The 21,635-nt window shown below is 46.4% G+C and overlaps 1 protein-coding gene across 6 annotated transcripts in view; it reads right to left on the bottom strand.

The window, feature by feature from the left end:
- GNG7 (G protein subunit gamma 7) overlaps positions 1-21,635 on the bottom strand; it is an 80,435-nt gene that overhangs the window by 37,035 nt on the left and 21,765 nt on the right. For 3 of the 6 annotated variants that reach the window (XM_075175289.1, XM_075175290.1, XM_075175291.1), the window contains one exon: positions 18,196-18,274. The exons of 1 other annotated variant lie outside the window; for it this stretch is intronic. The gene's annotated coding sequence lies outside the window, so the exon portion shown is untranslated. Of the gene's footprint in view, positions 1-10,865; positions 11,000-18,195; positions 18,275-21,635 lie in introns of all 6 variants that reach the window. 2 more of the 6 variants (XM_075175292.1, XM_075175293.1) reach the window with 2 other exon arrangements.

The raw sequence follows: 21,635 nt of genomic DNA, 5'->3' as shown, positions 1-21,635 counted from the left end.
CCCTTGCTGGACAGCTGCACCAGGATGACAGGCCACTGCTGTAATGGAGTATATTAAAATTCAGTGCTGTGAGTCAGACAAGCATGTGCAGGATGTCTTCAACAACAAACTGCCCCCGGGTGCTGCAAGCATGCAAAGACGTTTTGAGCACCAAACCCATGGATTAGGGGTGCACTGGGGGCACGCCGCTCCTCGAGCTCAGGGGAACCGAGAATCCGCAGAGTCTTCCAATGCGTTTGTCCGTGATGCTCGTGTTCCCTCCTCTGCTTCCAAAGAAGTCTAAACTAGATTTCTTCAGAAGCAAAAGGCCAAACTTCCCCGCATGAGGGCAGTAATTAGGACGTTATTAGAAATGCCTTCTGAGATGACCGTTCTCTCCTTCCCCCTCTCGGTGCACGCTGATCCTGGGGAGTTGTTTGTCTCCACTCTCCATTTGTCATCCTCACTCAAAGAGCACATGAGTCAGACCGTGCACCACAGATGCTGCTGATAAAAGCACACTCCATTTGGGAATATTAGCAACCCTGCAGAACAAAGACAGCTAAAAAAATAAATCCCATCCACTGACTCCCAATCAATGCCAGTAAGTGCCTGGTAAATGTCACTGGCTTTACACTTTGCATAAACATCAATCTTTGGATGGTCCAGATTAACTCCTCAACTCCCGCTAGATCACAAGCGCACACCTTATAAAAGGGCAGCAACCAAGGTGCACCTTCAGCATGGAACAACCAGCGCCTGTCCCAGGGGCGCTCGCTGTAGTTCTGTCCCAACAAACACCACAAAGAGGAAAAAGGAGATATGCAACTTATTTTTGCACAGCGATACTACATAGGCTGGATTTTTGCTATGTATAATTTTCCAGAGCAACAAAAGTGAAGCAATTAATATTCACATGGACCAGTCACAGCAGAAGCTCAAGCCCCGGCCAGCTGGAAGCTCGACCCCAGAGACGAGCAGCTTTGCTTTGGAAAAGGGATCCAACGAGCTTAAGAAAAACGGCACCGACTGTACGTGCTCTCACCACTGGTTTGGAATCAGTTTACCACAACAGAATTAAACTAGATAAAAAGAAATACTTCAGTGCATGTAAATAATACCACTAAATAAAACTACGCATGATTAAAAAGCCATCAGCCTCGGTGCTGATAAACCTCGGCAGGCCCTGACTGCACTGTTGCCGTCTCACCACAGCTCTCGACAGATCTCAATGCTCCTTTCAGGCACATCTGGAGAACTCTCTTATAATCTACAAAAAAAAAAAAAAAAAAACAACAAAAAACCCAGAAAAAACACAGTGACCCAGTTCGAAGTGTACAACTTGTCTATTTTCGATAGAGCACAGAGCCAGCTGCAGTGCAGGCTGTCCTGACCAGAGGCAGAACAGAAGTCCTCCTCCGTCGGCACACAGCGCCGGGCTCTCTGCAACAAGCTGCTCCGTCTGCATCAGCCTGTTCTGCTTGTGCCACGTTGTTCTTCATAACACTCACAAACTGGTTCTGCAGAATCCTACAATTAGAACAGCACCACGTATACAAATGCCACAGATAAAGGATCAAGAGCTCCTCTGCTCACAAGAGGTTTTTTTAAATCTTCCAGATTCAGATTAGTTTGCATGTAGTGCGTTTTGAAGCCATGAACTTAAATGAACGGAAGAGTTTCCAACAAAAATGGTTAGCCTCTATACATACAGCCTCTATAGTGCTCAGGCTGCATCAGCCTAAAGATCCATCGTGCAACGCTGCTCATCCTGGATAGCAGCCAGCAGGAGAGGAAGGAAAATGTGCAAGAAACCGGGCAGTCCAGCTGGGCCTTCGCTACCGTTTTTATGATTTCTAAAGCTCCAGGACTTAAAATGATTTGAGGCTCTTCCCTTATCACCACTGTATCTCATCGGTTCCTTCCAACACAGGAAATCAGTTGTACTCACTCACTGTGCACCAACAGCTGGACAACAGCTGAAATATTAACCTGTACTGGAGTCTGAGTGTGCCGAAACGGCCAAGATAACTGAAAAACTGCTGAAACACTCTAGAGGCAACATCACCACAGAGATGCAGCAAATTGTAGATCTTCGTTTACCCACCTGCACTCCTAGCTACTGCCTTCCTTTCCCGTCTGCTCTACTACAGCATCTCCTCGGCCTCTGCAAGCAACGGGAGCTGCTACTGCTAACGTTGGGTGTTGCAGCTGCATTGCCTGCGTCCGAGATCAGGGTTCGTGCTGTTTCCTGCAAAGTGTCATGGCAGGGGAGTGCAGACACAGGTTGTCTGCAGACGAGATCTGCTGCTGTTCTCCTGCCCAAGCAGGAAAAGGGCAGGAGGAGAGATCAATTCTAAAGCAACACTTTTCTAATTAACAAAAACTTGCCAGGAAATCTCACAAGTTTGACACACAATCCCTCTCCATCAGTATCTAAACAAAATATTTACCCTATTGATGTTAATTTAACAGTGTAAAGGACTTGAAATCAACTTCCACTTTCTAAAGCTCCTGCAGCTCTGGCTCAGTGGAGGTGGACACCGCAAGCAGCCCCGTGCAAGCATCGCGAGGTGCGTCAGACACACAGCGCTGCCGCAGAGAGAAAACAGAATCCAGTCTGTTCAAAAGGGGAATGTCGGGTACATCCAGGTGACCAGCAGAAGCATCTCTGCGGCGTCCAGACATCCTTTACACAGAGAGTAACCCTGGGTTCTGTGCAGCCTCCACACGAACCACCATAACAACCGCTGAAACACAAGCACTGTCCTGCTAAAAAGGTATTAAAAGATTATCTTCTAGACATAACATGATTAATTGTTACTATTTTTAAGATTTAGGTATACTGGAAAAGGAATGATGAATAAAATAGACACAAACTAGTCTTTACATGATTTAAGCCTTAAACATACAGAAGAGGATGAAAACATCTTCCTTTACAGCTTTACACCAGTGTAGCTCTGGAAAAGGCTGTCGTGTTTCAGGAAGCGCCAAATGTTTGATCAGAAACTGAATCTGATTCACCGTTTTGGTGCTGTTTCCTGCACCCTGCCAGACAGGACCGGGGCAGGCGGCAGGATTATTTTACCTTGAGAAACAGCAGCCCCGTCACTGGATGTAACCGGGGAAGAGCTCTACTCGGGGTGGGAAAGAGGTGATATTAGAGATGCTTAGGCAGGTTCTGGTGCGTGCAAACAAATCAAAGCACAGGCCAGGTATATTTGGAGGTAGCCTCTTCTGCCCTGCCCCAAAGTACCTGGAGCCAGCTTCCACTGCTCACCACCACTGCTCTTGCAAAAGGGACATTTGCAAGACATTGCAGATCTGCGCACTCTCCTAGATGCCTGGACACCAGGGTTTCAGTTTTGGGATGTTAACTGAATATTAGGAACAAGCACAATACCTGGCCATTTAAACTAAGGTGCATTTGTAAGAGACTAAGCACGCCACTTGGACTTTGGCTCATTGTATCAGCAAGAGAAATGCAGTCTTATTTCCTCCGGGCACAGCCTAACACTGACACTGAACAGCTACTGCCTGACAAACAGCCCCGTGGTCACCCGGATAAACAACAGTAGCTCCCGTGTGTGCTGCTATCACTGTCAGATCACTGGACTAAGGCTCTACGGCTTTTTTTTGGGGAAATAGAGCACTACCTGGGAATCAGCAGCAGCCATAAGGCAGATTCAACAGCAGCAGGTACAGCAAAAAAAAAAAAAAAAGTTTTTTTCAAAGGCAAACAAGTTTGATAGAGTCCAGCGTAGTGACAGCTTCCACAAATAAACATTGAAGGTCTGCACCAAGAACACGTTTATCAACTCTCCCGGTCTATTACAGCCCCAGGAAGGTGAGGCACACTAAACATGTCCATGAACTTGAGCAGAATAAACTCACCATCAGCACAGCCATGTGGTTAGTCTCCACTGTGCTGCAACTTTGTCTTGTAGGGACAAAATGCAACCTGATGGACTCACTTCCTACGTGGAGGACAGCTTGTGTCTACCCTCCGGCTATTTTCACCTGTATTGATGAATGCAAACAACTCTTAATTAGAAGCACTGGAGTTAAGTCTTCGTCACATTTTAAAAGAGGTAAAACCAGGAATGTAGCACGCTTGAGTCATACAGCAGGTTGTACAGCATCGTACCACCAGAAGTAACCCCACAGATCTCCTAATTTTCCTTTCCAAATAATTGATATTTACGACAAATGTATCAGCTGCTTTGGGCTTGTTTGGCTAGCTGGACCCTTGGTGCAAGATTAGGTCGAACACACGGCAGCCTTTCGGTTACTTTCCTTCACCTCAAGTTTGGTATTACTTCTGTGCCTGCTTATATACAACACCCTTTCTTGCACAACAGCTCCGAGCCTTGAGAATTCGAGTTTTGCTGGATGTTTGTGGATCCCACCACCAGCTGTCACCTCTTTAGGAATGCAAAAACAACCCACAACAAATTTGCAGTTAGAGAACAAGTCCTTAAATCAGACACTTGCAAAAGCATGCAGAGCTACGATCCTGCAAAAATGTCAGAAGTGGGCTCTCAATGGCAAGGTAATTATAAATTTATCTTAATAGCGCATTAAACCCAACAACTTCTTTTGCAAAGATGAAGGGCCCCCGGCCTGCTGAACTTATAGCAACACACAAAGGCTTTTGTATATTCTGGCAACAAAATAAGTCTCTGGAAAATACCAGCTATTTCTTGACCATGGAAAACAGAGCTCCCCATCTAATTTATGGCCTTGCTAACAATGTGGGAAACTCATTACGAGAAACAAACAACTGAGATGTTGCTTGCCACTTCCCACCTATCCCAACAAGCCCCGTCTTAAACTACTTTCCAACTGCTTCTCTCTTCTGGGAAGGTAAATAGCCCGACGGGTTGATCCGAGTACACCCTGTGGGTCCTGCCTCAGGATCAGCCAGCTCGCACACCGTGCTCGAGCGCTCGCTCGCCTTGCTGCAGTGGCAGGGAGATTTGTGTGAGCGGGACAGCTCGCGGGAACGCAGCAAAGCTGTTCCCGCACCCCTCATTCCCACGGACAGCAGCAGAATATTGTACCGTGTCTCATTTCAACCGATCCTAAAGCATGCAACGAGGCACAGGGCAAAGCCTGCAAACCCAAAATGCAACTTGCAGATGTAGCAGCTCGTAGACGAAACACCACACAGATCAGTTTGCGCAGCCTCTTTAAATCATTAGATTCCTTGCGGAATGAGCTGCAGACATGATGACAATTTTAAGAGAGCACGTAAGCTGGATCAGTACTGGTTTCTGAAAAGCTACTTTGAGAGTTCTTCATACATAAGAACATACTTTTATCAGCTAGAAGAGGAAAAAGCTGCCTAAGATGCAACTAACTCATAAGCTTTCCACCTGAAATCATCCACATCCTGCCTATGAAAAACATTTCAAGGCAAAACTCAAGTATCAATTTGCTAAATTAAGCTGCTTGCTCACACTCCCCTTCACAGAGTTTGAGCAGGATTAGAGCACTTAGCCTGTGCTGTGTGCCTATTTGGACCCCAGATCCGGATAGCGTGAGCTTAGGGCTCCACGTCAGGGCAGTAAGAGCAAAATACAACCACAGTAAAAAGCTATTTCTCAGGCCCTTTCTGGAACTCCATCAAACTGAACCGCCTGTTGATTTAGCCACTGGTGCGAAGTCGAGCGGAGCCAGCCGCCAATACAGACAGCCCTGGCGCTGAACCGACCTTCAGCAACGGCTGCAATTCTGTGTGTTTTTTTTTTTTGCTCTGCTTGGAACCACGTAAATAGCATTTCTGTTTGCCATTAATCCGTTCATGCTTGCGCTTCCCAGAGCAACCACCGCTGGGAACAGACTTGCGTGTCTTCAGATGCCCAGGGCTTCCCCGCCACGCCGACCTGCCAGCCCTGCAGAATGCAAAAAAGCCGCCAGCGCAGAAAACAGCGGTGGTGTCACTGGCAGGACAACAGGCAGAGCAAAGGCATCGAGGTTACGCTGGGCAACAGAGGAAATCGCTGCAGAAAACAGGAGCAAGATGCCAGAGTCTGGAGGTTGATAATCCTTCCACAAACAGAACTTCGTGACATACGTTTGTAAGCTAACGACTATAAAGAAATTCAGTAGGCTTCTCTGTGAAGTCTCTGTAAACCAGAGATGCTCCGTGATAAGAGTTTCACTTGGGATTTCAGCCAGAGGAGATAGCATGCTGCAGGCATAAACTAATATATTCATCACTAAAATTCTACAGTAGGCACAGAAATAGCTGAAAACATTACGGAATATTGTTACTCTAACTCAATCTTATGCTTTGCTACTCTCTCTGACCGTTTTAATTGCCAGGTGAAGTATTAAGGCAAAGCATGCTCAGATCAATGGCATCTACACCTCTATTAATTTCAGCCTAATATTAAGAAGGAGCAGTGGTGTGAAGCAGCCAAATTATTACAGCCCCTGAACATCTGAGACTGGAGCAAGCCCTGATAGCAATAGGAAGAAAGGGGGGAGGATTAACAGAGACCATTAGCTGCACATCACCTACACAAACCCTCATTAGTTCTGCTAATTTGTTAGAGGGAGGAAAAATAAAGCGGTTGGATATCACAAGAGAGAAATCAAACAGCAGAAATGCAGCTGTGTTTTCTGAAGTGCGAGTTTCATACTTTCGAGTTCTGGAAGAGGATGCGGGCACCGCCTCCAGGCAAAAGCTGCTGAAAGAATCAGGGTGTTTAGACTAGGGTGGAGGGACACTGCATACCTGCAAGGAAACCCACTGTTACCACCGGGCTCCATCAAAACCAGGAGCAGCGGGCTGAGGCTCAAACAGGATAAATTCAGCTTTAAGAAAAACCTGACAGCCAAGGGAATTGCTTTCTGGAACGGTTTTCATACAAACTGCTAAGGTGTATTCACGGGCATCCTAAAGACGAGCAAGGTTTGGTCTTTGAAGCACAGCGTTATCAGAGGCTCCAGGTGGCACAGCCGCAGCAGGGATGGCTGCCACATGTGCCAACCAGGCACTACCCACCAGCAGGTTTTAGGGTGCTCAGACCAAACCAGCTAGTGACACACGAGAAGCGTTAGTAACACAACTGAGTACTAATTGAGTCACCCAACCAGAGGAAACTCACTGACTTCACCACGTCTTCTCCCCCTCCCCTCGTGGGAACGGCAAGGGAGGAGACGCCGAGGAGAGCCAGCGAGGCAGACGGATGACCTGCCGCGCGGGGAAACTGCGCGAGATGATTCACACAGCCCCAGCCGTGCGAACGGCCTGTAAGCACATCACTGCTCTTCCCCATCCGATAGTAAATACTGGACCTAAGCCATTTTATTTCTCTTGGGGAGACTCCCAGCGTTGTTTTGGCACAAAAACAACGGAGCAGCCATTCCCATTCTCCAGCTATGGCCGTCTACTCCAACTCATCTCGAGCTCTCAGCTCACCCACCATCCTGCTGCCTTTCAGGGTCCCTGAGGGACCACGAGTACCCTTTTTGCCCAAGGTCCAAGCTCTCCACAGCCAACTGGGCTCCTTAAACTGAAGTTGTCGGGCCTGTGAACCCTATTTCAAGCCATTCTTACCCAGTAACGCATTTCCCAGATGCGATACTCAAACGGCAACTGGGTAGAAACCTGTTCTGGTGAAGACAGCTGCGAAATCCAGCACCTGACTGTGGGAAAGCAGAGGTCATTTCCCCAAAGCTAGTGAAAACAAAGAGGTGTCAACTCATTTGAAGAACGAATAGCAACATCCATACCAAGACAGACAGGCCAAAGGAAGCATCAGATCTGAGAGCGACGGGAAGACAAGAGATTCCACCAGCAAAAATAAATACAGCGTGCGTATCCCCACGCGATGCGTGCAGCTACTCCTCCACTGCAATTGCACCATCTCAGCCGTATCCATCTCAAGTATTTCACATCAAGCTGTAATAGAGCAGATTTTTGGTGTTGATCGCACTCTCACAGCCCCGCACTCGTTCACGCTAACCATGGGAGATGAGGGTAGGTAGCCCTTATTGTTGTCTTGGACACTGAACCTGAACCCCTGCATCAGTTCTCCCCTCTCCTTTTTCCACGATTCAGCCAAATTGCAAGATACCCTTGGACTGACACGCCAGCTTTGAGAAAACGAGGAGCGGGTGCTATTAACGAGCATAACGTACTCGGTGCTCCCAGGGTGCACTCTCTCCATCCCTCTGGTCTCCCAGAGGTCTGCGACCGTCCCACTCGAAGGGCTTCATGCATCACTTCAAGGTACCCAAAAATTCATGGCCCTGTAAAGGCCCCCAGCTCCCTAGGCACGAACTTTCTGTGCAAGCGGAGGGATGGTATCGCGTCAAGATGACCCCAGAGCAGCAAAGGAGACAGGTACACAAACAGGCAGCGTGACGTGCCTGGAGGGCAGCCAGGGGCAGAGGAGCTGGGAATGCATTCAGAGGAGACCTACAGTGCAGATAAGTTTGCTGCAAAAGAATGTTTTAGGGGTGACTCATGATTGTGAGAGAAGATACCAAACAGTAGTCTCGTACTGGTCTATAAAGCAAATCTATTCCGCTGAACCTAATTCCAATTAAGCAAACCCTTACTCTGAATTTTTGTGGCAAAGGTGTTTAACATTAGAGTCTCGTAGTCTCTTCTCCTCTGTATACAGAGGAAAATTCACAATCAGGCTGCAGTCCATGGAAAGTTGACAGAAGGTGTGTTCACATGGCCAGATTTTAGTCTGATACAAACCTAACACTGAAGGTGACAAGAGGTACAAGGAAAGGAGAAAACTGGAAAAAACAGGTTACAAAATCACAGCATCTTAAGGCATCTCTTAGGAGACTGAAACCTGAACAAGGCCACTGAAGAGAGAGAATCGGGACGTTGCCCCAGATCTTTTTTCGATATATTTAACTGGGGTTGTCTCAATATACTAAAAAAGTCATACACAGACCGCCACAATCTCAAATTTTCCCTTGACTGTCTGCACACTGCTGATTGTGTCTGATTAAAAATGCAGAGGACTTTTGCACATGCTGCAGAAATTAAATTCTTAGAAAAACATTTCAAGCACACAGGAGGGAAGGAAAGGTGGTTTTTAAGTTCATGTGTAGAAAAGGTGAAGAGAAGGGACATCAAAGAATGGTCATCACCGACAAATTACAGACTGCGGGGAGAAATGCGGTAACTCAGCTGTCAGCCAGGGACGTGAGAGGGACCTTCTGAAGAATCAGGTGTCATTAAGTGGTGCTGGATGAGCGTCTAACAAAATGCTTTGAGCATCTCGCTGAGCTCAAATTGGAAGCGGAGAACTGTAAGTCCCATCCTGTTTCAAACGCAATTCAACTTTGAGCAGAGGCTGTTGCATTTGGAAGTGCTTTTTTAAAACATGAGCACTAGAGGGAGGGCACAAATTCACCCGTCAGCTTGACTCTGAGAGCAGCAGCCCCGGGAAGGTAGCAGAGCAGCCTGATTTTGTCCAGCCTTCTTCCCAGATTACAGCGTTCCCCAGCACGCTGAGCAAAGGTTGCTTTAACGCCTCCCTGAGAGAACAGTTAGTCATGTCTAGTTCTGCAGAGGCACACACTAGAGTTAAAAAATAAGTGGGTCCTTTGAGTAAGTCACTCTCACCCTCTGTTTCGGAGCTCCACAGTGAGCAATGAGGAAGGAGCGCCTCGAGGCGAAACCACAGACCTGAAGGCTGCAGCCCAGGTTCCTACAGCAGCTCTGCCACAGCTTTCCTGCAGGACCTTGGGAAAACAACTGACCTTCTTTTCCTGCGAGGCCACTGTAAATTTTAACAAAGCACTTAGACACAGACAGAAAACAGCATTTGTCACAGAGGAGACAGGATTCTTGTCAATGCTGATAAAGCTGTAAATGTGCTTGCGCAATGACCAGCAGCTAACCGAAAGAAATCCTTTGCACAATGCAGAAGTTAACTATTATTCCTCTACGGATCACCTGTTGCAAGATTTCACATGACACTGCAAAAAGTACTGAGATAATTTCAAACCATTAAAAAAACCACCAAATATTTTGTAAGATACATTCATCATTAGTAGGGAGCTAACTAACAAAAAAACCTGCTCAGAACAACCTAAAGGTTTGAATTACAGCTTATCTCAAAAGCCCGCATAACGTGTTTGCAGACTGAGTAACCGTTTTTGCTGAACAGAAGGTTTTACTACAAAAGATGAACAACTTTTGCTCTACAGCTGCTTCAACACGCAGCCATGACATAAAAGCCCCCAGCCCTGGATCAGAGCCATCTCCCCTCCAACCAAGGACAGGGGCGGCTCCTCCAGCCGCAGACAATCGAACCCTGGAGGGTACAAGCCCAAAAACTGACTTTCTGCCTTCTGAGCTAATTTGCTTTGTTTTTAAAAGGAACCAGGTTTCTTGGGGACAGCCCCAGAATACTTCCCGTTATTCCTTGTGCCAAAGCATGATAAGCTTTCGTCATTCTTGACAGATCTGAGCTTCCCAAAGCTTGTGTCCCCAAAGCTAACCCCACCAGCCCCACCACAGCAGCATTAAGAGTATGCTAGGATGCAAACATTTTGTGCTGATTAGTTCAAATTCAATAGTTCAGAAAAAAGAAAAAGTTGAAGAGGAGCTTGGATGTTTAGCTGCTGTCCCACAAAAACTAGCAGTTAATTTATTTTAGCCACTTTCCTTGAAGAGTGAAAGAAAAATTAAGAAGAGCAGGACTGGTTTGCAGCGGCAAAGACTTGTAAAAGCAGTTTACGTGACTCATGCTTTTTTTTCCCCCACACTGAAACCAATGAGAAGGGACAGCAAGTGTTGTTCAGCACGCTAAGGAATCGTTTCCTTTTGTTTCAGGGGCTGGCTGAAATAGGATTCAAATTGGCAGTACGTGCCCTTCACAACTGTTCTCCAGAATTACCCTCTCCTCGTCTCCAGACAGTTGTTTTAAAGTCAGGCACAAAAATCCATATATTGCAGCTCTTCGGTAATCTCTGCGCTTTGCATCGATCACGGTGCGGTGGGTGTGACTTTGGCAGGAGCACACGGTCTTTACTGCAACAGGGAAAGGAAAAGGAGAGAAATTACTGGCAGCGCAGGCCACTCCTGTTGGCAGGGCTCTGCAGCCGTAGCAATACTTTATAAGGAAATTTCTTGGATGATGCTGCCTATCCTCATGTTACTGAGGTTTTTTTGTATTCCGTTGCAGATGCTCTACAAAGTTATTCTTAGCAGGTATTCTGTACAGAACCAAAGCTGTCCCCAGGCTAGGGACTATCTGCAGAAACACCAAAACAGATTTGAGATCTGCTGTGGAAATAAAAAGCATCCCTTCAGTTCAGAGCTACTGAAGTCAAGACCAGAAGCAGCAAAGAAAAGACAAGTCCCAGGAGATTCAGGTTTAAGGAGCTCCGAGTGCAGATGATGTAATACGGTTAAATCAGGCTTTGTCCAACTTTTGGCTATTAACGGTCAGAGACCTGCTGGTACACTTCCAAACGCTGAGAATCGATTACGTTTCGTCATCAGGCTACGGTAATATTCAAATGGGAAGCTTCCAAGGAAAGTTCAAGTTCTTCATTTGTTTGTACTGGGGGTGCCTGTTTCTTCCAGATCAATGATTTACTGCACCTGGCACAGTCCTGGCCATGTCCTCACGGCTACGCAGAAAGTCCAGATTAATAAAAACCTACTCATGTCTAGTTTTTAAAAAGATGAAGAATTCCAACACTGCTGTCTTAGTTCAACTCCAACCCAGGCTGGAGGCCCCAAGTTCAGAATTACATCAAAGTCTTTAAGGAATAGGATGTATGGTCTGTGTTTTGGGGTGGTTGGTTTCCCCCCCCCAACAAAGCTTGGTCTGACCTGGGGGTTACCAATAATAAATCAAGCTGAAGAAAGCAATAGGTGGAAAGCAGAGATGCATGGCTCCCAAACTAATTGCTGACTAATTTGGCTCTTACGAGACACTTTTGCACACACATTTTCCCCGTGGCCCTTGTACAGCTGGCAGCGTGTAACAGCAACACTGCGAGTCTCTCTGGGCTGGAGTAGCAGAAAAGCTGAATTCTAAGGAAAGAACAGCTCACGTATGAGCTCCTGTGTACACAGAGCGCAGAAGGAGAAACCCAAAACAGAGGAGATTTCTCCAGTCCAAGTTGCCATCGAGACTTAAAAAAAGCAACTTTCCTTTCAGATTTTTAACTGAAATAGCTGAGTGCCTAATAAGCAAACTGCAACTGCCTTTACTCAATCAAATGGCATTTGGGGATTCCAGATTAATTCCAGTGAACTACAGCAACAAGCAACTGAAAGTTGCCAATATCCATTTTATTTTAATAAGTACGAATAAGATTTAAAATGCCAGAGGGCAGGGGCTGTATGTACAACTAATAAAGGTGTCTGGTAGCTTAAGTGATCTGGAGACAGTTCTGGGATTCAAAATTTAAACAAATACTAAACAAATGAGCTGGTGCAGAGGAGCAGAGGAATGCTGGCCTCAGGGCTGAGGAATGCAAGCCCGTCCAGACGGCAGCAAAAGAGCAACTGCATGTGCACCCTGCGCTGGGATGGGAAACCAGCTGGAAATATGTAAAGTTAGTGCTGTTTAGGCACTTTTACATATATCTATACTTAGAAAAACTAGATAAAGAACAAGCAAACCTGTTTAATGACAATATGCCTATGCAACTCTGTTCCGCAAGTTGAAAGCACAAATTCAATGAGATTCAGATAAAAGATTGAGGGCTTTCACACTAGAAAGTTAGAAATCAATTACAGAAACAATTGACAGTGGGATTATTCACCTAAATCCCCTGCACCCTCTCAGTGATTTGCATTTCAAACAGACCGAATTTCACAGCAGGACAGATCGTTTCCCCATCTTGTCTACAAGTTCACACAGGACTGAACTGTTCTTCCAGTTAGCCCACAACCAGGGCTTCCCTATCTCACTAGAAAATAAAAGGTTTAACTTAAAAATCACAGTAAGCATTTTTGCACATCGATAGAAGAGTGCTTAGGCAGCTCTAAACTTCAAAGAATTTATTACAAGCCAGCAAACCTGGTTCAGCACAGGCCAGCTCTGAGGCTCACTGACTGCGTGTGATACCGTGAGCTGTGTTAGAGCACCGTGGCTTTCTGAAAAACAAAACCAAATCCAGTATTTATATGACCTGCACCGCAGATGCCACCGTACCATCTCATTAAACAGTGACGGGTAATGTCCTGCATGTCCGTCAGCATCTCGCACGCCAAAACAAATGTCAGGTTTGCTCAGTCATGTGTGGCTAACTCGGTCAGCTCCTGGGCCAGCAGATGACAACATCGAGCACCTCCGCCTTGCATACAATAATGTCAAACAATGAAACCTCAGCTCTGCAGCTGGAAACGACCGTAAGGATATATTCATGTTTACCCAGAGTTTAGGCGTTTCAGAGGAAAGGCTGATTTGATTATCCTGGCTGTTTGCCCATTTGGCAAAGGCAGGACAGAGCAGCAGCTTGCCCGAACTTCAGGGACCCCGTTTTCCTTCCCAGATCTCCAACGCTCCTCAGCCACGGCTCTTCCAAAAAACCTCAATTGTTATCTCGGGCCAAGGAGCAGGAGAATAGGAAACCAGGTTCTGTTTACTGCTAGCTGTTCGGAGGAAAGCCCACGGGGGCTGTCGCTGCTGAAGGTTAGCTCGGTGCGCAGGTGGAGCGTGTGGGAGGGCAGGAAGGACAAAAACCAGAGCCAGTAAGAACTGACTCAGCAACGCTCACCCCCTTTCATTATCTCAGATCTTAAAGCAGAAATGTTAAAATACACTTTCAAAATGAGAAGGCGAGCTGGAGATGGTTTATATAATGCTGCTGGAAGCAGACAGACGTTTTAATTCATGCAAGTTACCAAGAGCACAGATGTATTGGGAAGCTGCCGATGAAAGATCGTATTTGCGAGTCACCGACGGTAATTGGGGGCTGCAATAAGCCGTTAACGTGCAGAGCACATTTCAGGGCTTAGTACAAGGAGGAGGCTGAAGGACAGCCTTCCCACGCAGGAAGGGATGGGGATTGCAGCCCACATGACGGGAAGGGAGAGTCCCACCCAGCACCGCGAGGGCAGCAAAGGACAAAGTCTTACTCCTGGCTGTCAACATCAGCTTTAACATCCAAACACCACAGCTTTGCAGATACCACAGGGTATAGCGTGTTATCATTTCCCCCGAAAACAGCTAAAAAAATTCTTTGAAGAATTAACTATGCCCCAAAAGAAATAATACTCAGTAAAACAGGAGTAACATTGCAAATTAAAAAATACAGACTTTTTTCCTTTCTTAGGAAGGTAAGGAACAGGAGCATCATCAAAGCTGGCAGCTGCTGGTATAGACAGGCCACCAGGGCCGGCGGAAGGGCCACCATGAAGAACCCCTGCTGTACTTGTTTTTCCATTATCTAATATTAGGCCATGTAGGTATTTATGAACATTCTGCACTGCATTCAAGCTAATTCCCAGAAAAATCACGTGCCTGTGCACAGAGTTCATGATTAGGAAACTTTCCAATGTTTTCTTGAGAAGAGATGTGATCACCATGCAGTACTAACAGCAATTCGAATATCTGCCTTGTTGGTTGGCTGCCAGATACTGACCCAACGAGCATCTTATTAAGCTTCCAGTCATCTCTTCCCAGCTATTTGTGTCAAACTGCGTGCTCTGAGGCTTGAAGAGTCTAAAGCAACTTCAGACTGGGGGCAGAAGGACAGATATTAGTTACAGAACCACATTATAAAACATTTGAAGCACTACTAAGTGCTCAGAAATTAGTGCTCATATAACAAGTACATGACAAGAGCCTCTCTGGTCTACAGCTGCAAGAGTAAGTCTGTAGTCATCAGGCCTGAAAGGCTCATTTAATTTCTCTGTAAATAAAGAAAGAGTAAAAATGCCACAGACATTTCCAGCCACTTTGGACAATCAGTCGTGATCAGTTCCCACCTCCCTCAGCCTAGGACACGAAGGGCATGAGTCACACAAGCCACTGAACAGGGCAACACCTCCGTCCAGATTTGACGGCCCCATGGGGAAAGGCACTGGGTCGCCGTACCCTCTAACCCTTCTCTTCCCCGGGGTGTACACTTACAGTGCTCAGAAACCAAAAAATGCCTGTTAAGTCTGTGTAAGGATGTTGTATTTAATAGAATCCATGTAGATGCCTGTATGAACAGCCTGCAGTGACGGGGACAAGAGCTACCGGCCGTTAAGTTTCTTATTTGACAACATTAGCGCTTTCTGCAGCCTGCCTCTTCCCACTGTTCCACTTCTGGACAGCTGCTAAGGGCAAAAACCACTCAGTCTGCACTGATTAGCTATCTTCAAGGAAAAAATCATGCCTAGAGGGCAAGGCAGCTGAAAGCTACCCAAAAGTCTTGCTACAAATTTTTGTATGAAACAGCACCTTATTTAGACAATTTGAAAAATGTTACAGAGGGACACTATGGCTGGGAATTTGCATAATGGGCGTCTACATCTTGCTTACCTAACAGGAGAAGAATCCTGTCTGTCAGTAAGTCTAGACTGTGGTGTTGAATCCAGGGGACGAAGGAATCTCCCGGCCAGAAATAACACCCGGCGCAGGGCAGGGTGCTGCCATCTGCTGACACCCACCGCTGGGACGGCGAGGCAGCAGAAACCTCGCTTATTGTAGGCATCTCTGGGTCGGGACTGCTCTGCGGAGCTAGGCTCAGTGCTAAGAGCAGCAAGAAAAGCCGTTCTCTTCCTTGCAAAACCTAAGGTGACTCTTCCAAGCGCTCCAAGGAGACCTGCAAGGAGCAGTGTCCCCTGTAGTGCCTTGCTGGACCGCACTGTTAGCTGTAGCTGCAATTAGAGCAATGCTAGCGTGACAGTCTATTGTATTAAAATGTGTATACGTTATTTAATATTAAAAGGCCACAGCATAACAACAGCTTTCGAATTTAAAATACTCCAAAGGCTTAGGTGGCTTAACAGAGACCTCTGCAGTTCAGACGGGCTCACTGCAGGCTGTTACTCTAGATGCAGTTTTTCCCTCTGGGCTGGGTTTCAGAAGGTCAGATACCCAAAAGGCACAAAGGTGTGCGTTTAGCCACCATTTCCACCTCCAAAAGCCTTGCTGCGACACACATGGAAGCACAGAACCACTGGCTTTGGAGTCACTTAGATCTCAACTCCTCCGAGCGACTGCAGCAGAACAGCAACCGTTCGTCATCCGTCCAACTTCTCCCCCAAAGCAGCCTCAGCCTGACCCACTTCTCCCCAAAGCCCCAGTGGGGCTGACAAACGCCTCCCGAAAACGGGGAGGTTTGAAACACGCGCTCAGCCTCCTGCCCCTTCAATTCCAACGGGTACACTAATAGAAGCAAGCAACGCTCCTTCTCTTCTTTGAAATATAGCACCCTTGATCTAAAGATAATCCATCTCTAGGACGACAGAAGTATGTGAGCAAGATACTCTATTCTCAGCTATGGGTTTGTCATCTCACCAAGCTTAAGTTCCTTTACCTTGCTGGTATTTCACACATGGGGCAGGAAATATAGGATTTCACAAAAGGACTGCTGATGCACGAAGGGACTTTTGAGGCTCCGCAGAAAGCACTCATGCCAAGTGTTACACTACGAAGACGGAGGTGACCAGAGAAAGGCGACACCAACACTCATGTACCGCAGTCCAAAATTTTCAGCTACTGAGTGTTCCAAGCAGCAATAGATATAATTTCTTTAAAGCCTACTGAAAAGATTTCTAAGTATTTCATATAAGCAGCTGCACTTAAAAGTCAGCATCTGGTGACCAGCAGGGCAATGACAGACAAATGGGATGTGGTTAGAGCCAACTGCACGTGTCATGCATGGTGCCACAGACCCGCCATCTGCACGGCAGACAAGATTCGAGACCTCGGAAGAAAAAAATACGTGAAGACAACGTTCTCTGAAAAACTGCAGAAACTATTTTGGAAAAGGACGCAGTGGAAACACGCTGGTGAAATGCTGTTTCTCGAAGTCAGAGCAGACCGAATGCTTAATCTCTCCGTCATTTCCTTCAAGCACACTAAAGTTGTCCGATGTGGCCCATCTCCTTTACGCAGTGAGGCTTCCTAGAAGGTGAACTACAGCTACAGGCGTCATTCCAGTTTAAATCAAATCTAAATATTGCATTTGGGGGCACACAGGGAAAATATCAACAAAATGGACAAACTGGTCTGAAACTTTCAGAACAATGCTACTGATTCATTCTGCGCTGTGAGATCACACAAGTTCTAGGGCAATTTAAAACAGCACAACTGATATTTAGCTTATTTCTTCTATAGAAAAGTCATGAGGCTTTAATCACCATGCTGCTTCATTAACTGGAGATTACTAATTACAGGATTTGTTAGTCAGCGCTACCAGACAATGTTTTAGTGTTGATTGTTTGTATAGGGAAGATTGGAACAGACGATTTAATAATTTTAATGGAATACAAGGTGATTTGCAAGAGCTGTCCTCAGCAGAACGGACAAAAATCATTACGGTTTTGCCTTGTCGCATACTTCCAGAAAGTAACAGCTTCAGTGGGATCAATGTGAAGCCAAAGATGACAAAAACCAGCACAGGACAAGTGAGGCACGCACCTTAAATCACGTGTTGAATCTCCTGCCTCTGCCCTGACCATTCTGCTTAGAGGGCAGGCAGAAGACAGGACATTTGCAGCATCTAATATTCCAGCACAGAGCAGAAACGCTATTATACAGAATGAAAAAGCCATCATTTGCAGTGTCTCCTGATCGTGTGCTACTGGTTAACACGTACATACATTGCCGCAAAGGCTAGATAAAAAAGGAAACTGAACTCCACCATCCAGCTACAGCAGTTAAAGCCTGCTGCTTCCCTTGGCTCCCAGCAAGAACAAAGGCTCCCACACACACCTCACGCCTTCTGACTAAGAGGGACATGTCTTCTTTGGAATCTATAGATCTTCTTCCCTAATTAAGAAGGTGCATTACTGTTACATAACGAGCAGAATGTTGCTCCACGTGGGCAGCGAGTAATCACCAGCCTTTGTCTCAGACCGGCAGGAGCATGAAGAGTCAAATCAGAAGAGCACCTCGGAATAGCTAACGAAGTTGGGCAAACACCACAACAGTATTATCTCTGCGGCATTTTCCCACTGTAGCAGGTAAAACTTAACCATCAATGGAAGGTAAATTAATGATGAAATGATACTGCAAGTTTCACAAGGGTAGAGTTCGTTTTGCTCACCTTCTTACTGCAGCGGAGCAGTTTCGGCTACTGTCTCGTAGGGCGCGCTTGCTGCTGGGGATCCCAGTTATGATTCCTTCTGGAAAGGAAATGGGAATTCAGGAGATCCGTCACTGGTATACTAAACAGATGGTGCATTATTAACGAAGTTATAATTTGGAATAATCTATTCTACTCCATTGACTGCAATTTTATCATAGCAGTATTTACTTCAATAATTAGTGTAATAAGGAAGGCACTGGGTGCGCTGCAGTCGTCTGTTTTTACTGACATCAATTTTCCATACCAAAGAACTCAATGTCCCAGGTACGTTTTGAAATTAACATTGATTTGTTTGAATTTTATAGTGTTTCCAAGCACATCTTTATTTTGTTGCATACAACAGACACACATTTTCATTTGTTTTTATAAATAACAGGCATGACCTGGAGGTCACACTGTGTATTTCAGACACGGAATCTGAACGTGTGGCATCTGAAACTGGAGATAACCAATGCTTCCACTACTGGATGAGAGTTCACTTCAATATTCTGCTCTAGATTTCACTGCAGTCTAACTACTGGACTACAGTCAACCGGTGTTGAGCGTAAGCCCGTCGTGGTGGGGAGATGTTTGTACCTTTGTATTTTTGGGGAGGAATGCTGTATAGCAGTGTTTTAGCAAAGAAGCCAGCAGAGTCCTCCGGCTAAACACAGACATACTGGCAAGCTTAGTTTTCAAGAAACAAGCACAAAAAAAAAATGGTCTAGGAATGACCTGGCCTTAAGAAAGCATTAAAAACACCCTGAGAAAAACCAAATCGTGTTTAGCTTTCCCACCCGTTGGGATGCTCCCCTGCCACACCACGTTACACGGCGCTGCAGGACGTCCTCCTTCCTGCTTACCAGTAAGACATTGCTCAACCCTCCTCCGGTCAGCCCAACTTACCACACTGAAGTCAAAGCTGTTGTGAGCGAGAGCTAGGGATTATTTCCAAGAATCCATCTGAGCTGAAATCCAAGCCTGCTTGTTTTCTCCTCTTACTGTCTGAACACAAACAATTTTTTTTTTTTTAAAGGAGTAAAACCCACGTCACTTACTCTCCACTGGGTTTTAGGCCGTGGCTTGCCTTGCCCCTTTCACCTCCATCTTCCTCAGATCTCAGTAAATCAAAGGGTGAGGAATAGCCCTCTTGCCAAAGCAATCACTTTAAAATCAGTATTTTTTTTTTTTTTTAGAATAGCAATTCTCACAAATACCATATTCCAAACAAGAGTGGCAAATGCCAACTATCCACATAAATATGAAGGTGAGAGCAAGAGAAAAAGCCTTACTATGAAACAGAAGAACTTGTGTTAGGTTAGGAGACCAAGAGACCAAAAAAGAGCATGGGGTAAAAGCGTAAACGCTTCAGACACAGAGCAAAGGGCACAAGGTTTGCAATCGGCTTCTGAACAGCTCCCAGTCCGCCACCAGCGATCCATCCCTCCTCCAGATCAGCAAGCCACTTGCTGCTTTCCCACATTCCCCCTGCGGCATCGTCCACGCGCTCGCCTCGAGGCAGCCCCGGGGCCCCGCCGAGGTTTAGCCGGAGCAGAGCTGTGCCCGGGGAGAGCAGCTGGAGAGGAGCCGGCGCCTTCCTCCCGGCCCGAAATAGCAAATGCCAGAGCTGGGGCCTCGCTCATTGCAATCATTCCTGCGAAAGCAGCACAGGCCTGCCTGATCCCCCTTCAGAATTCAGGAATAAACTCAAAGGGACTGAAATTCAGGGGATTTTTTTTTTTTTCTTCAATCAAGCAGCATGCCCCTCCCAAAATAAAGTATGGGAGACAGGCAAGGAGCATGCACGGGACTGTTGGAGCTGAAAAACAAGTGCAGCAGCACCTGAACGGTCCTGCAGGTAAGAAAGGCCACCAGGAACATGGGAAAACAAGTCCTCAGGAGCAGCGCTTTCCGGGATCCCTTGCTCTGCCTGCAGGGAGGCACTTCCATCACAAGGAGATGCAGCTCCTGCCTCTCCCTGCAGCACAGGTTAATGAGCCTCTCCAGAAAGGGGGTGCGATGAGCGCTCTGGAGGACTTTCAGCCCTCAGTAAATCAACGTGCTCTTCAGCCTTTTCCACACAGGATGGTGTGCCTTTTATAAAGAAAGGAATGAAGATGACTTTCCCAATATCCTGCTAATTACTGAAAAAGATGAACTTGCCCCCATAAATCACAGGCTGCATTGAGCCAGCCTTCAGCTGCAATCCCCGCTCCACTGCCTCCCGACGCTTCCAGCTACACGTGATTTCATAGCATGAAAAAATAATTACGGCTTCTAAATTGCAAACAGATTTAAATAGCAAGTAGCTTGGCCCCGTGAAGTATGTGCAGTTGTTTAAGTGCCTCTGGTAAGAGCTGATAAATGCCAAACTGCTACAGGAATCAACCACCACCTCCAAGCTGCAGGAGAGAGCTCAATGCCTCATTCGAAGACAAGCCACCTAAAATCAAATCTACCTTTTGACTAAATGAAGTGTTGAAGCTGTAACTAAAGTGAAAACCCGAAATGACAATGCACACATTCTTTATTTTTATTTGTATTGTTCTTCCTCGAACTCTGTCAATGCAGCCGTCACCTTGATTGCTCTTTCTTTCCTGTTCTAAAAGCAACACAGGGATTTCTGGACTGCCGTTTTTTTTTTTTTTTTTTTTTTTTAAAATCAGTCACCATTTTAAAAGCTGGTTAGGTTTTCTATTTGAGGAGTACTCCAGAAGTCTCTGCAGCTGAAGGCAGTCCCCGAGCAGCTCCCATGCAGCAGGCGGGAATACCACCACCCTCCCTGCAGCACACCTCCCATTTTGACAAGGACATTTAAGGCCCCCTCATCCCAGACAGTCCATCTCTGCAGTACTGGTTTATGGCCTCCACAAAGTAAGTCGGGCAGGAGACATGCCGGTAGGCAGGCCCTTTACTAGAATCATAGAATCATAGAATCATACAGGTTGGAAAAGACCTCTAAGATCATCGTGTCCAACCGTCAACCCAACACCACCATGCCCACTACACCATGTCCCTAAGGGCCTCATCTACACGTCTTTTAAATACCTCCAGGGATGGTGACTCCACCACTTCCCTGGGCAGCCTGTTCCAAGGCCTGACCACTCTTTCAGTAAAGAAATTTTTCCTAATGTTCAATCTAAACCTCCCTTGGCGCAACTTGAGGCCATTTCCTCTTGTCCTAAAAGACAAGAAAGCTACCTGTTCGGCTGGAGTCAAACTCTGCACCAGCCAGCGCTGCCGCAGGAGCAGCCTCTTGCCTGGGCTCCTCCCAGCTTCCCCCTCCGCCGGTTTGCAATCAGTGCCAGCTCTGCAGACACCCCAAACTACGCCTGATGAACGTCCTCAGCATTTCTCCTGCACAGACTTTTGAACTGGAAGTCAATACACAAGGAACAGTTTGCAGCAGGGAAAAAACA

This window comes from Calonectris borealis, chromosome 28 (assembly GCF_964195595.1).
Source record: "Calonectris borealis chromosome 28, bCalBor7.hap1.2, whole genome shotgun sequence".
In the NCBI taxonomy this organism is placed as follows: domain Eukaryota; kingdom Metazoa; phylum Chordata; class Aves; order Procellariiformes; family Procellariidae; genus Calonectris; species Calonectris borealis.
This window is presented reverse-complemented; position numbering and strand designations above follow the sequence as displayed.